The sequence below is a fragment of the Mixophyes fleayi genome, chromosome 1 (genome assembly GCF_038048845.1).
Source record: "Mixophyes fleayi isolate aMixFle1 chromosome 1, aMixFle1.hap1, whole genome shotgun sequence".
Taxonomy (NCBI): domain Eukaryota; kingdom Metazoa; phylum Chordata; class Amphibia; order Anura; family Limnodynastidae; genus Mixophyes; species Mixophyes fleayi.
Genome location: NC_134402.1, coordinates 172,561,213 through 172,578,392, shown reverse-complemented (window position 1 = coordinate 172,578,392; position 17,180 = coordinate 172,561,213).

The following is a 17,180-nucleotide window of genomic DNA, read 5'->3' as shown; positions in this document are numbered from 1 at the left end:
CATCATCACAGACTATCAATTCATCGCCGCTTGAATCCGCCATTAGAGAACAGTCAGTGCTTGGATGTCTTTGATGGTGAAGGCCTTCCTCGTGGAAGATGTAGTTCATTTTTAAAAACATTATTTTCTCCACATTTTTGGGAAGTAACCTTCTGCGGCGTTCACTGACTAAGTTCCCGGCTGTGCTGAACACTCGTTCAGAGTACACACTGGAGGGTGGACAGCTTAGGTATTGCAATGCAAGTTTGTACATGGGTTTCCAAATGGCCTGCTTTTCTTCCCAGTAAGGAAAGGGACTGTCTGACATTTCCATATCAATTACCTCTTGAAAATAATCCTCCACCATCCTTTGCATGTTAATACTCATATTGAATGGAGTTGTGGGCAAGGTCACACATTTTTTGGAAAAATCCTTCAAACCAGCCCAGATGTTAAACTGTTCTGGTCTGCCCTCTGCGTCTTCCCTGCTTCTTTTTGGAAAATTAAATTTTTTACGAGCAGCAGCTGCTTGAGAAACTGAGGGAGGACACGTCGTCAAGCCAAGGCCCAGTTCAGCGGACAACTTGCAGAGCAATAGCTCCTTGCAAAAGTTCACATCTCGGTCATTTTGAAGCAAAGACTCAATGTAGGTCTTAAACATTGGATCAAGCACAGTGGCCAAAATGTAGTGATCCGAGTTCATAATCAGATCTTAATAACGCGAGGATCATTGTGAAGCGAATTAAGTACTTGATCGACAAGGCCAACATACTTTGCGGAATTGCTTGCTTTCATCTCCTCCTTCAGTTTCTCAAACTGCTTTTCCAATAGTCTAATTAAAGGAATGACTTGGCTCAAACTAGCAGAGTCTGCACTCACTTCACACGTCACAACTTCAAATAGTTTCAGCACCTTGCACAGCACTGAAAGGACTCCCCACTGTGCCAGAGTGAAATACATCCCCCTCCTTTCCCAATGTCATGGCTTGTGCAATACGCTTGGATGGCTTTACGCTGTTCCTCCATCCTCTGAAGCATGTACAGGGTGGAATTCCACCTAGTTGGTGGCAGGGCAAGTTAAACTGTTCCTGGAGCTGCTGCAATTTCCTACATGCTGTGGCAGAATGCCTGAAATGGGCTGAAATTTTACGGGCCACCGAAAGCATCTCCTGCACCTCATGGTTATTTCGTAGGAAGCTCTGCACCACCAAGTTGATGGTGTGAGCAAAACAGGAAATGTGCTGGAAATCACCCAGGTGTAATGCTCGCACTATATTGTTGGCATTATCAGAAATGACATATCCTGGGGAGAGTCCAAGTGGTATAAGCCATGTATCAATCACATCTCTTAGTTTTCGCAACAAATTGTCAGCTGTATGCCTGTTAGTGAAGCCGGTGATACAAAGAGTGGTCTGCCTGTGACAAATGTTATGTAGTGGTGTACATGCTGCTGCGGTTCCTGCTGGTGAAGGCGAATGACCAACCCAGTGGGCTGTCACAGTCATATAGTGTTTGGTTTGACCACTTCCACTTGTCCACATATCTGTGGTTAAGTGCACAGTGGGCAGAATGGCATTTTTTTAGCGCAATCTCTACATTTGTACACACTTTTTGGTATAGTTGTGGATTAGCTTTACGGGAAAAATGGTGTTGCGATGGAATTCTGTAACGCGGACACAAAACCTCAATTAACTGTGAAAAACCAGCTGCATTTATTGTGGAGATTTGACGCAGATCTAACACTAACATGGCAGCCATGGCGTCTGTGATTCGCTTGGCGACTGGGTGACTGCTGTCATATTTGCTTCCACTAGCAAATGATTGTTTCACAGTTAATTGTTGAAATGTAGGACTGCTCATTTTCTTGGCCTTCCTCTGGGCTGACGATTCACCCCCAGTAGCAGCAACAGCAGCACCAGTGGGACTAACGCTTTTTTCAGAGGAATCAATTATAGTGCAGGAGTCATCCAGCCTTAATAAGTGGGATGCAGGGCTAACTCCGAGCGCTACTGAGGATATTGATGAGGATGGTGTGGTGGGTGTATTTTGTAGGCGTCGGGATGTCGAGGACCGGAGGGTCCTAGCTGATGATGGAGTGCTTGTAATTTTTTGGAAGAACATTCAGATTTTCCCAACACTTTGCCATGAACTCTCGTTAAATGGCGTAACATAGACGAGGTTCCAAGATGGTTAAGGTCCCTCCCTCGACTGACTGTGGCTTGACATACACTACAAATGGCTTTACAATTGTTGTCTGGATTTGGGTAGAAATAATTCCACACATAAGAAGTGGATTATTTGTTTTATGGCCAGGCATGATGACAATGGCCTTTTTTGTGTCACGTGCCAGAACTGCTGCCACTGGTGCAGGACTTACACAAACAACCTCATTCTCATCAACATCCTCATTAGCGCCCTCGTCGCCTACACAAATCTCCCCCTCATCCTCTTCTAATTCCAAAGTGGCATCCTCAATTGGTGTATCACCGGCTACCATAGCCGGATTAAGGGGGGGGCACAGGGGGCACGTGCCCGGGCCCCCCTCTCTCTGAGGGCCCCCCGCCACCAGTATCACTTCATCTGCTGTCAGTTGCTGTCTGACAGCAACTGACAGCAATCGCACCAGACATCCCTCTCTCCGCGGTCTCCACGGGCAGGGGGGGCCCCCGCCGCCCACATTACCTCTGCTGTATCAAACCAGCTGTCAGTTGCTGACAGCAACTGCGGCCATCTGACAGCTGATGCATGCGCGATGTGCGCCCACTCTTTTCTTTGCAGCACCGCGGCTGCTGTAATACCTAAAATGTCCGAAATGGAGCTGCTGCGCATGTGCAGCTGCTGCAGCTCCTCCTCTGCATGAAGACTCGAGAGAGAGAGTAGGTGAGTGACCAAAAAATTATACTAAAACTATATATAGAAAACCCTTAATAACATGTGTATTTCTTGTGTAAATATGTAAAATGTAGCCACCTATATCAGTACAATATATATATATATATTATATTCTGGCTACATTTTACATATTTAATCAAGCAATCAGGCAATAATCATGCTATGAGGCGTCTTCTTAAATATGATTATTTATTTTATCAGTAGTGTTTCAATAAATATATATTACACATTAATATTAGGCTGGTAGAGCAAATTGAGTGGCAGATTATATTTTATTAATCATTAGTAAAGTAATTACTGAAGCCGTATAGTTATATTAAAGTTTGAATGAAATTGCAGTACATTATGTATAATTTCTACTTATATTTATTTATATATAAATATATATATATATATATATATATATATACATATATATATATATATATATATGTATATATATATATATATATACACATATTTATGTCATCTAATTAAAGCTTTAATATAAGTGGTAGGCTTCGATTATATCTTTAATAATGTTTAATAAAATAGAGTGTCCTGCATGATTATTACACATTATATATATATATATATATATATATATATATATATATATATATATATATATATATAGACACATAGATATGCACATATATGCCTAGCTACACACACATATATAAATATAGACATATATAGTCAAAATTGGTAATTTTTATGTAAGTTTAAATGTGCGGTATCATTGCTAGTTTTAATGTGCATTATAAATTGTATTTTTAAAGTGCGGTATCATTGCTAGTTTTAGTGTACGTTATCAATGGTATTTTTAATGTGTGGTGTCAATTCCCATTTTAATGTGACCTTTTGATGATTGTTTTAATGTACAGTATTTTAGTTTGCTGAAGCAATGATTTGTCTTGTGCAGACAACCTAGGTGAGCCCTCTGGGAGAGCTGTAAGTGTCCTACTGTGGGCTGTAGGTGATGTAGGTGTGTCAATGCCTATAGCCTTATACCCAATGGCGTTATTTTACATAAGTTTTATACAGAGGTCCTTGTACAATTTACAAGTACCTGTACTAATATTAATATATATATATCACGCCCGACATTCAGTGAGCAGCGGCAGGAGAGAGGATGCTGGGTCCCAGGCAACGCCAAATTGGTAAGAAGAAAGAAGAAAAGACAGAAGAAATAGAAGAAAGAAGGTCAAGTATGGTAAGTAAAAAAATGGAGGGGAATGGTGATAGGAAACAACAATGGAGGGGCAAAGGAATGAAGGAGGGGGCAGAGTGAGGATGCAGAGGAGGCAGAATGTGTGGATACAGAGGGACACAGAGTGTGTGGAGGTGATGCAGGGGCACAGAATGTGTGGAGATGATGCAGGGGCACAGAATGTGTGGAGGCGATGCAGGGGCACAGAGTGTGTGGAGATGATGCAGGGGCACACAATGTGTGGAGGCGATGCAGGGGCACAGAGTGTGTGGAGATGAAGGGGGCACAGTGTGAGTTAGCTGTAAATTATTCTTTGACAGAAATATAATTGAAAAAAATATATAAAAATATTATTTTCCCTTGGATTTATGTGTATTAATTTTGCATACAGCTAAATAAGTATTTCTGTCCTGACCTTTTTTTGACCCAACTACTTAGAGAACGGGACTGCTCTGTAATTATTTTGAAGGGGTGCCTTGAAAAAATTATGGAGACTCTAAGGGTGCCGCAAACTGCAAAAGTTTGGGAACCACTGCCTTAATTTTAGATCTTAGGGGCCCCCCTGTCTTAATTGCCCCGGGCCCCCCAAAGCCTTAATCCAGCTCTGCCGGCTACACTTGGGCTGTTCAGGCACACATCAGCTGGACTCCTGAAAGGGCCCTTCTTTATGGGTACACTAACAGAATGCTCACGATTAGACATACCACTGTTGGATGGACTCTCCACAGGGATTGTTGTCATTTCTGATTCAGAGCATACATTATCCTCTAATGCCTTACTGTTTTCTTGCAGCTCGGCTTTGACGCGTAACAGTAGTTGTGCACCACTTTCAGACTCAAAATTACTTGGTCTTGCTTGGTCACGAGTGACCGTACAAGAAGAAGGCTCGTTAACAGTTTTGGATCTGCCACTAATAGAGAAAGGCGAAGGCCTCATTCTTTCTTTGCCACTGCATGTGTAGAATGGCATGTTGGCAATTTTTTTTTTATCGGCAGTTAACTTTTCCTCAGTTACACTTCTTTTTCGCTTCAACACGGTAAAATTTTTTTGGTGTTTGTTTTTTTCCCAGATTTAAAAAGACTATGTACTTTTACATCGCCTTTCCCAGATGATGTACGGGGAACACTACCATCAGGACTGGGGACAGAACCTGGTTGCTGATTCTGCTCATATGTGGACTGCTTTGAATCCATTTTAATGAGCCCAGAGCACTTGTAGTGCCAAAAATTGTCTTATATAGATACTGCTGACAAATATGATTTTTTTTGGACAGCTAGAAAATGTAGTGTAAAACACTGGGGAATATTGCACACCCCACATCACTTCTAGTGCAAAATATTGTATTAGATAGATATTGCTGACAAAGATGACTTTTTTTGACAGTCAGAAAAATTTAGTGTAAAACACTGGGGAATATCAGACACCCCAAAAGCACTTGGAGTGCCCAAAAAAGAAAAAAAAACCTCCTCTATCCTCCTCTAATAATTGCAAATGGTATTAATAGTATAATTGTAGAGCTTAGGGGCTAGATTTACTAAGCTGCGGGTTTGAAAAAGTGGGGATGTTGCCTATAGCAACCAATCAGATTCTAGCTATCATTTTGTAGAAGGTACTAAATAAATGAAAGCTAGAATCTGATTGGTTGCTATAGGCAACATCCCCACTTTCTCAAACCCGCAGCATATTAAATCTAGCTCTAGGATAGAAACAGTTATGTGTACACTAATTGCTCTGTCCCTGCGCTAATATAGCCTGTGACCTAACCCTGCTCTCTCCCTCTGTCAAATGGTGATGGATTGCTGTGGAGGCTGGTATTTATGCTTTTCAAATCTCGCGAGAACCGAGCTCAGAAATACGAATACGTCACGATGACGTTTTGCTTCGATTTCGAATGGGTGGGAAATTAACGAGCCTGCTCGGCTCGGTACTCGGAAAGGCTAAATTTGGATGGATTCGGATCTCGGGGAACCGAGTCTGCCCATCTCTAATATGCACAGATATATGTACACACTTTATAGTATGGCCACTAGATGGAGCAAAGAAACTACCTGATGTAATGTTAATCAATCTATAGAATCCATACAGGTGACTCTTCGTAGTAATAATTTCCATGATGTTAGTGACTTGTGTAGAAACTAATGCAGAACTTTTGTGGGCATTCTAGCACTTAGATGTGCAACAGACCAAAAAATTTTGATTTTGCAAATATAACAAATATCCTATCTTTAATAATTTACTAGATACCCTCTATAGTAGGGATTAAGGACCCCGATTTAGTGCATTTGTACAATGTAAAGATGTGTTGGTACAAAATTGACGCACTGTGCGTATGGACAACTTGCGTCTGTATTTAGAGATGCACATATCCTGCAGATCAACGTGAATAGCTTTTTACACTACTCTGTGTAACCTGTTGGTGGCATCAAGATGACGTGGATATGGTGGTCAGCCGTACCTAGAAGATAGTCCACCAAAGATGGCCCTTGCTGCAGGAGAGGTACAATAAGTACCATATACACTAATGTAGTCTAACTCCTAAAAAGGCACAATTTTCCTTTAAACATCAAGTACTTGTACTATTATGTTATGAGATGCCAGCTGCAGTATTGATATGTGCGTCAAGATTTCTCAGTGGACTGTCAGGTATGAACCACATGACACTGCATATGAAACTTTACTGTACACCAGTGATTAATTCAACCTGTATAGATAATTTGTGATTGTCTTGGATTCTTCTTCACAGTTGGTAAGCTCTGCAATGACTTATAGAGCACATTCAGGCTCTCCCACAGCACACATTTAGTGACTGGTAACAGTGTAACACTACACACATACAGGGCCGGTGCTAGGGTCCATGGCGCCCTAGGCATTTTTACAAAATCGGCGCCCCCCCCCCCCGCAAAAATTGGCGCCCTCCTCCCCCCTCACCCCGTCTTTCCTTACCTTGTCTCACCACCGCCGCCTCTCTGCTCCGTCTCCTTCCCTCCACTCACTGACACTATGAGTGGAGGGGAGGAAACGGAGCAGAGAGGCGGCGGTGGTGACAAAATAGCCTCTTCCCCCCTCCCCGTGCATCTGAATGCTGTGCAGCGGCCGTGACAGGTATGGTCAGCGGTCGCCGCACAGTTTTAAAGTCATTTAGTATTCTGTGGCGCCCTCCAGAGCCCGGCGCCCTAGGCAAGTGCCTAACCTTGCCTTATGGGAGCGCTGGGCCTGCACACATATCTGCCAACATTCCTATTTAGATATTTGGTACACATTTGTCCATGCACTGTGACATTTTGTCCTCACTAAGCTAGCAAGCAGCTACTTTGATCTGCCCAATCACTAACCAATCTTCATTGGTCACACCCTATTTGCCTTTGGTAAAAGCAAAACTAAATGTTACAATTTGGAGCATATGCACTCTCTCTGCATTGTCATCTCCATAGACAATGTGACTTTATTTTAATTCCTTCAACCAATTAAAGTTTATTTTTTTTCCTCTAACCAATTTCAGTCTCAACATTGCACTGAAAAATTATATAACGTAGCACAATTTAGAAGGCAACAGTCCAGTAAATGTATAGCCCAGTGTTTATAAGGACACATAAGATCTCAGATTTACGCAGACTACAGCCCTTGGAGACACTTATTGCATTTTTTACATTTGTTATATCCTCCATGTTGGTGATTTTCAAACTTTAAATCCAAAGAGACCATATATGTTTATGTCACTTGTGTGACTTTTTTTTAAAATATTACGTTAGAGCATACAGTAAAATTTGTAGTTTAAGAAAATACTGTATTGATCTTTTCTTTAAAGAGAAGTCCAACTTAATATGTTAGCTTAATGACTTGTTAAAGCCCATCTGCAACTTTTACTAAATACATTATTTTATCCTTCTTATTTAATTATGTGTTTTTCAACCATGTTTCTTTTATCATCAGGGGGAATTATTTATTTTTATTGAACATGATATAATTTTAGGAAGGATTCTACCTAAAAAAATGGGCAGTGAATTCCCCCAGACATGCCTTGTTAGTGGCCCTGAAAAAAATTCTGAAAGTGGTCTCACGTAGGTCGGAACAACACAAAGTAGGCGTGGTTAGCACACTTTTAGTCCTAGCCACAATGGTGGTAAGCTGGACCAATGTCTGAGATGGTGGCAACAGTATAGGTATTGTGGTGGTACAAGTAATACTAGTGTTGAAGTCGTATAATTGGATGAATGAAAGTATATTGGTTAATATTGTTTTACCGTGCGATCAGTATGCCACGTAATGTGTGGCATGGCGCGATCACGCGGTAAAATACACATGCACATTCCATGCATGGTTCCATTCCCCAGTGATTTATGAGCAGATGGTATTTAGTTTATAGATATATATATATATATATATTTTAAGGTTATATGTACACTTTAGTGATATTTAAGGTTCAGGTTACAGGAAACATGTCATGTTTAGTATCATTTTAATCCCCTATTCATCAGCAGTTGTCCGGTTCATTCACAGAAGAGATCGCACATTGCATACTCTAGTTAGCAATGTTAGGTAATAAATGTTTAAACTGTTACTGACTGTGTGTTGTGAATAGACTAGCTTAAACTGGTTTCTGGGCGGGAGAATCATCTGGAATGTTGACCCTCACCCTTGGATGGGGTTGTTTGAACTAGCCTATGACCTGTCTACACTGGACCCTCCTAAAGCCTGGACTTATAGAAGCAAGTCACATCATCTGCATTATTTTCTCTGTAACATTGAGTGTATATAATACTGTTTTGCTGGTACTGGTCAGTCATTCTCTGACCACAGTATTCTGGAGTGAAGTACTGTAAGATGGTTCCAGTGGAGCGCAGCTAGCACAAGTGAGCGCAGCGGTAGGTATGTATCTTTGATATCGGCTGTACCGTATTATAATTATGTATTGAATTGCTAAACCTTTTGCATCTGCTAAATAAATCATTTTGTGCTTTGGAAACACAAATCGCTTAGACAATGCTTATTGGAAAACAATAGAATTACTTTAATACTAGTTAAATAGGCTTACCCATGTAAGTGGGTTACCGTCAGCGGTAACCTCCATTAGTGCAGCATTAATACCAGAGGTAATCCTTTAAAGTGAGAAAAAACCCCTATTGGTTTGCGAGAAAAAAACCCTATTGGTTTATTAAAGGACTTTTAGTCTTTTAAAAAATCAGCCCCTTAGTGAATACAAAATCTTCAATGAGGAATTCCTGACCAGCAGCATCTCGAAACCCCATTGTCATGCTCATTAGTGGGACTTTGAGCATGATGTACAAGACCCATTAGGATAAATGTATCAAAGTCGATTCTGTGTTCAGTTTGAAAACCGCCACACATCACTTGTGGTTTTCAGTAGGGGTGTGCACCGGGCACTTTTAGGGTTTTGGGTTCTGATTAGCTTGAGGTTTTGGGTTCTGATTTGTTTTGTCAAAACACCTGACAAAAGGTTTTGGTTCTGATTTCGGGTTTTGGGTTCTGATTTATTTTTTAAAAAGCATAAAAAGCGCTAAAATCCTGTTTTTTGGTTGTTTTCCACTCCTACGCTATTATTAACCTCAATAACATTCAATAACAATCATTTCCACTAATTTCCAGTCTATTCTGAACACCTCACACCTCACAATATTGTTTTTAGTCCAAAACGTTGCACCGAGGTAGCTTTCTGGACTGCGTAGTGGAGTGGGCCCGGTACCCAATTTGGTACCGGGGCCACAATACCTCCGCCTTCAAATGGTCTCAATTACACTGCACAGCTGCCTGCTCCTACATCCTCTGCAGCATATACAGGGTGTAGTTTGAGCGCGTCAATACCTCTTGTTTTTGACGATGACAGGTAATTTTCATTAATTTTGGATTTGGCAGCAACAGTCAACGTTTTTTAATATCTGATACGCATCTATCTGGACTGCGTAGTGGAGTGGCCCCGGTACCCAATTTGGTACCGGGGCCACAATACCTCACTCAACTGTTCTAAATTCACTGCACATATGGCTGCTCCTACATCCTCTGCAGCATATACAGGGTGTAGTTCGAACGCGTCAATAACTCTTGTTTTTGACGATGACAGGTCATTTTCATTAATTTTGGATTTGGCCCCAACACTGAATGTAGTTTAATATCTGATACGCACAGCCGGACTGGCCATCTGGCACTTCTGGCAAATGCCAGAAGGGCCGATGGCTAAATGGGCCGGCCGACACTTCTTGGATTACTGCACCTCTGCACGACGACGGACGTGGGCTCCTCTGCTCCCTCCCCCTTATCTTGTGCACTGTGCTCTGCAATGTGGACACAGTTTTTACAGTTTTTATTTTTTTTTCTGACTAGGGAGGGGATCACAGGGAGGGGGGTGCCGTGATTTTCGCACGGGGGTCGCCCCGATTCTCGCGGGGGGGGCATGGGGGGTATGGATTTTCACCAGTGTGGGAGAGCCGGGGGCGGAGCGGGTGCTGGAAGAGGGTGAGAACCATGGAGGAGCTGGAAGAGGGTGAGAACCATGGAGGAAGGGGGTGCTGGAAGAGGGTGAGAACCATGGAGGAAGGGGGTGCTGGAAGAGGATGAGAACCATGGAGGAAGGGGGTGCTGGAAGAGGGTGAGAACTATGGAGGAAGGGGGTGCTGGAAGAGGGTGAGAACCATGGAGGAGGGGGTTGTTGGAAGAGAGTGAGAACCATGAAGGAAGGGGGTGCTGGAAGAGGGTGAGAACCATGGAGGAAGGGGGTGCTGGAAGAGGGTGAGAACCATGGAGGAAGGAGTTGCTGGAAGAGGGTGAGAACCATGGTGAAAGGGGATGCTGGAAGAGGGTGAGAACCAGGGAGGAAGGGGGTGCTGGAAGAGGGTGAGAGCCAGGAGGGAAGGGGGTGCTGGAATAGGGGTGAGAGAGCCAGGGGGGAAGGGGGTGCAGGAAGAGGGGTGAGAGCCAGGGGGGAAGGGGTTGCAGGGACTAAAGTGAGAAGGAGAAGATGGTGCAGGGGCATAGGTAAAAGAAAGTGTAAAGGGAGAGACATCTTAAGAATGGGAATGTCAGGCAAGCAGCCATCATAAAACACAAATAGTAATGAAGAATGGGAATGCACAGAGGGGACAAGTATTAAAAAAAAATAAAAAATCAAGCCTTCATACTCCATTCACTTATATTTTCCATAACCCCACTTCTAAATTTCCCCTTTGACCACTGTCCTCGGTCCCTGCTCCCGACTGGCTGTGTGAGCTGACAGCTGCAGATCCCTCATTGCCCAACGCGCCCAGTAGGAGAACAGAACACAGGATGCCATAATCATGTAGGTTCATATATTTTCTCATGTGCAATGTGTTTTTAACCATCCTTTGTTGAACTGGTGGCACTACTGTGTATCCAATGATGTTTAAAACACTATGCATTGCTCATTATTGCGCTGTAATTTTCTTGCATATTTATCTGTACAGAGACTTTTAATTAAGCGGAAAAAACACTGCTTGTCATAAATTTTATCTGTGATTGTGTCAATATATCTATTTTTGTTTGCATGGTGTATTAAGCTGCTCCTGGGACTCACACTCTAGTATCTGATATGCTGTACCAATTTTTATTTGTGAATGAGTTTTTTGTCTGGGCACTACTGTATGGCATAATGTTATTTGGGGGCACTACTGTATGGCATAATGTTATTTGGGGGCACTATTGTGGCATAATACTGTATGGTATATGATTTGTGGGCACTACTGCATGGCCAAATATGAATTGAGGGTAATATTATGTGGCATAATATGACCTGGGGGCACTACGGCGTGGCATAATATGAACTGGGGGCACTACGGTGTGGCATAATATGAACTTCTGCCAAAGTTCATTGTTGAATATGACGGGGGCCCAAAGAAGTTGCCGTACTGCGTCCCAAAATTCCTCTTGTCAGCCCTGCTTATGAGTCAAGGGGGTAGATGTCTCCAGGTAAATAATCTAAATGTTTCCTATCTAATCAAACTGATGGATCACATCCAATTATCTCTCACCCACCTCCTCTATCCCCCTTAATTTATATACTGTGTTATTTAAAATAAATAGAAAGGACGCATAACCAGTTACTGTAGTATAAAAAAATATTTTTCTCTGACATTTTTCTGTAGATGGAAATACTTTTAATGCGGCCGTGTGGGTTCAAATGATCATTCAATAGTTATGTTTTTCTGATATATTTGTTAGAGTTTTATTTCATGTGGAATGATACATGAACATTCTGCCATTACTATTTAATTGAGGTAAAAGGGTTCCTGTTATCTATATGTGTGTGTAAGTATTCTGTTGTTGCTATTTTGTGGGGGATTTGAAAAAAGCGAAACATTGATTTCCTACAGTGGCGCCTGTATAATTGGTGGTATTGCTGTAGTATGGGGTGGCGTGGTGGTGGCAATGTTGTAGTGTGTTTGGGGCTTAGGATAGCTAATAAGTATGATAGGGTATTGCTGTAATGTGAGGATGATGCTGGTTGCTGGAATGGGGGTGATGCTGGTTGCTGTAATGTGTGTGTGTGTGTGGGGGGAGGGGGGTGATGCCGGTTGCTGTAATGTGGGGGATGATGCTGGTTGCTGGAATGGGGGTGATGCTGGTTGCTGGAATGGGGATGATGCTGGTTGCTGGAATGGGGATGATGCTGGTTGCTGGAATGGGGGTGATGCTGGTTGCTGTAATGTGTGTGTGTGTGTGTGTGTGTGGGGGGGGGGTGATGCCGGTTGCTGTAATGTGGGGGATGATGCTGGTTGCTGGAATGGGGGTGATGCTGGTTGCTGGAATGGGGATGATGCTGGTTGCTGGAATGGGGGTGATGCTGGATACTGTAATGTGGTGGATGATGCTGGTTGCTGTAATGTGGGGGTGATGCTGGACGTTGTAATGTGGGGGTGATGCTGATTGCTGTAATGTGGGGGGTGATGCTGGTTGCTGTAATGTGAGGATGATGCCGGTTGCTGTAATGTGGGGGTGGTGCTGGTTGCTGGAATGGGGGTGATGCTGGTTGCTGTAATGTGTGTGTGTGGGGGGGGTGATGCCGGTTGCTGTAATGTGGGGGTGGTGCTGGTTGCTGGAATGGGGGTGATGCTGGATACTGTAATGTGGTGGATGATGCTGATTGCTGTAATGTAAGTGGTGATGCTGGTTGCTGTAATGTGGGGGTGATGCCGGACGTTGTAATGTGGGGGTGATGCTGATTGCTGTAATGTAAGGGTTGATGTAGGTTGCTGTAATGTGGGGGTGATGCTGGTTGCTGTAATGTGGGGAGGGATTCTGGTTGCTGTAATGTGGGGAGTGATGCTGGTTGCTCTAATGTGGGTGGGTATCGATGTAGTATGAGTGTGTGTGGGGGGTTATTTATTTAATACCCCCCCACACACACACACACACAGTCATACTACATCATGTTGTAGTGCACCAGCAACGCGCACTGCGCCAGCACCAGTGTGCAATAATATAGTGCATGGAGCCCACAACACGGGGGCCTGTGTGCTTTAAATGCCAGGGCTGATTTTTAGTCCCAGTCCGGCCCTGCTGATACGCATCTATCTGGACTGCGTAGTGGAGTGTCCCCGGTACCCAATTTGGTACTGGGGCCACAATATATCACCCTCAACTGGTCTGAATTCCACTGCACAACTAAAACCAAAGAACATAGTATTAGAAATGGCAGTTCCTCTTTTTTGGAACTATAAAAACAAAGAACATAGTATTAGAAATGGCAGTTCCTCTTTTTTGGAACTATAAAAACAAAGAACATAGTAATAGAAATGGCAGTTCCTATTTTTTGGGAACTACAGAAACAATGAACGTAGTAATAGAACTGGCAGTTCCCATTTTTTGGGAACTACAGAAAGAATGAGCGTAGTAATAGAACTGGCAGTTCCTATTTTTGGAACTACACAAACAATGACCGTAGTAATAGAACTGGCAGTTCCTATTTTTTGGAACTACAGAAATAATGAACGTAGTAATAGAAATGGCAGTTTCTCTTTTTGGGAACTACACAAAAAATGACCGTAGTAATAGAACTGGCAGTTCCTCTTTTTGGGAACTACAGAAACAATGAACGTAGTAATAGAACTGGCAGTTCCTATTTTTTGGAACTACAGAAAGAATGAACGTAGTAATAGAACTGCCAGTTCCTATTTTTTGGAACTACACAAACAATGACCGTAGTAATAGAACTGGCAGTTCCTATTTTTTGGAACTACACAAACAATGACCGTAGTAATAGAACTGGCAGTTCCTATTTTTTGGGAACTACACAAACAATGACCGTAGTAATAGAACTGGCAGTTCTATTTTTTGGAACTACAGAAATAATGAACAGTATATAAATAAATAAGTAGTAAATAGCAGTACCTATTATTTATTGGTACAGCAGCAACAGTGAACGTAGTTTGACTTTTAAATAGCAGTACCTATAATTTTTTGGTACAGCAGCAACAGTGAACGTAGTTTGACTTTGAAATAGCAGTACCTAGTATTTTTTAACTAATTTTTTTATCTTTTTTTTTATTATTTTTGTATAAATTTTTTATAATTTTTTTTTAATTTTTTTTATAACTTTTGATTTTAATTTATAAATGACAATGCCCTTAGCAGAGCAGAGCACAGGACACAGGCAGCACCACTGGACTCAGCAGGACAGAGCACAGGACACAGCACCACTGGATTCAGCAGGGCAGAGCACAGGACAAAAGCACCACTGCACTCAGCAGGACAGAGCACTGGAAAAAATAACCACTGGACTGATCAGCAGGACAGAGCACAGGACCAAGTAACCACTGGATATTAAGCAGGACAGAGTGACAGGACACAGGACGGAGCACCACTAAACCTATAACCTCCCTCTTCAATGATCTGAGCCCGACTGAAGATGCCGGGCGCGAGCGGGAAATTTATGCAATCCGAGTCTCGCGAGATCCGACGCGAGACTCGGACGTCAGAGCCTCAGTTTCATTTTCTTTTGGCGCCGGAAATACCCGAACAGTGCTCGGATGCCGTCGGATCCGCACTGTTCGGGTGGGCTCGGATTAGAGAAATCCGAGCCCGCTCATCCTTAGTTTTCAGGCAGGATTTACTATAGCTCTACTTTGCTATTTTAGACCTCTATAATAGTGGCTAGGTTGTTTGTTGTGTACATGTATCCTTTGTTTAGTATTTTCTTATTGACCTCTTGAAGTTGTCCAGGGCTTTTACTGTAAGGTGAGCTGAAAATGGCTAGGCACATTGGGGGCCATGTAGATTTGGACATATATTTGTTTCTTGCCGTAAGATTTGTATTTCCTTACTGTGCATATGAACCAACTGACTAAACCTGGAGAGGCAAAATAGGGTAGAGAAAGGGTCGGCAAGCCTAGGTTGAGTACAATAAGGGCATGAACACGTAATTGTGGCTCAAGAAGACTTGCAGATGCAGATATGACTGTCAGGGTGTGTATCTCTTGTCAGTGTGTGAGTGTTACAATATACAGTAATGATAATGGCTATCACAGCGTAAGTTAGCTACTTTTGATTGGCTGACTACATTTTGACTGTACACATGATATTCTATCGGCATTACTTAAATGACTTTTCCATTTTGACTGCTGCAAGAAAAAATATTCCCATGTGATTTTTAAAGGAGAAAAACAACAACATACATTTGTATTTTATTTATTTTAATTTATATTTCTATTTTGTTTTTATGCTTGTATGTAATTATCTTTAATGACACTGTCAAGACAATAGTCTCTCTTGTGTACATGACACAAACATTATTGCAAACAACACATAGTAATATAAAAAGAAAGACATATAATACATTATTCAACAAGCAATCAAACATACAAAAGAAATATCAGCAAAACAAAGACATTTCCTATAATACTAAGAAAATAGTCTTCAACACACAAGAGAAACACCAACAACAATAGTTCAGAGAAACGCACCTAATGAAAATAACATTATATAAATCGCCTGTTACATTATTAGACCAGATTTAAATAAAACAATAAACTTACGGGATAAATTATAACACACAATTAGCGCTATTGTAACAAAAGAGCAAGTATATAGATCCTATATAAAATCTCTGAGTAGTGTAGGTTTCAATGCCTGTATCCAATTAAGTCAACAAACAAACACTATGGGGAAGATTCAATTAGGAGCGATATGCTGCTTCAGTAATGAATCACCAGAATAGCTAACTATCTCTATGGAGCACAAGATAAAATGAGCAGAGATTTCTGCCTGAACATCGCATCGATGTGTCTCCACTGATTGTTCTGGAGACACAGCTCGGAATTTAACTTCCTACTACGATGAAAAAATACAGCGGTAATATCTAAATAAATAAACAAAATATCAAAAGGATATAAATTAATCAATTCCTCAATTTAGTTTGAAAACACTATACTGACATGGTGTTTGTAGACTGAGAGTGATTAATTGCTTAATTTACTTTTAGGCAATATTGTATCTATTTATTTATAGCTTACCAATTTATTTTTGCACCTGTCTTGTTACTTCTACTTTCTCTCAGAATACTGTAAGCAAAACAGAAAAACAACATTATACTGTAAATGCCTTATTTTATGTCTGTGACAGGATGGACCACCTATGCCACCTTGTCTGTTGTTGCTGGGAACCAGCTGGGCTTACTTTGCCACCGTTCCCTTTCGTTATCCCAAATGCGCCCTCTTGCCGCAGTAGGAAGGGCTTATAATGCTGCCATAACTGAACTCCTTTATGAGGTCAGAACCACGTTCCTTCTGTTTAACTGTCACGGCTAGTGTACTCCTGTGCTGGTACACTTGGGCTGGTAACTCCGGACCTCTTACTATGGATCCGGGTTGCTGTGGATGGATCCTCCCTGGCCTATCACACTGACCAGAGCTGCAGGTAGCAGGCAGAGCGGTGGTACTGGAAAAACTTGAGTCCAACCCTCAGAATCAGCCGGAGAACGGATTAGATTTAGGGTCTAATCGGCAGGTCACAGGATTACAGCGATATTGAAGATGTTGTCAAGCAGGTCTTATAAGCAGAGTGATGTTTATTACTCAAGTGTCCTGACAAGGACAGTGCCACTGATTTAAGGTATCAGTGGTCAGGTCAGATGGAGCATCAGAATGATACATTTC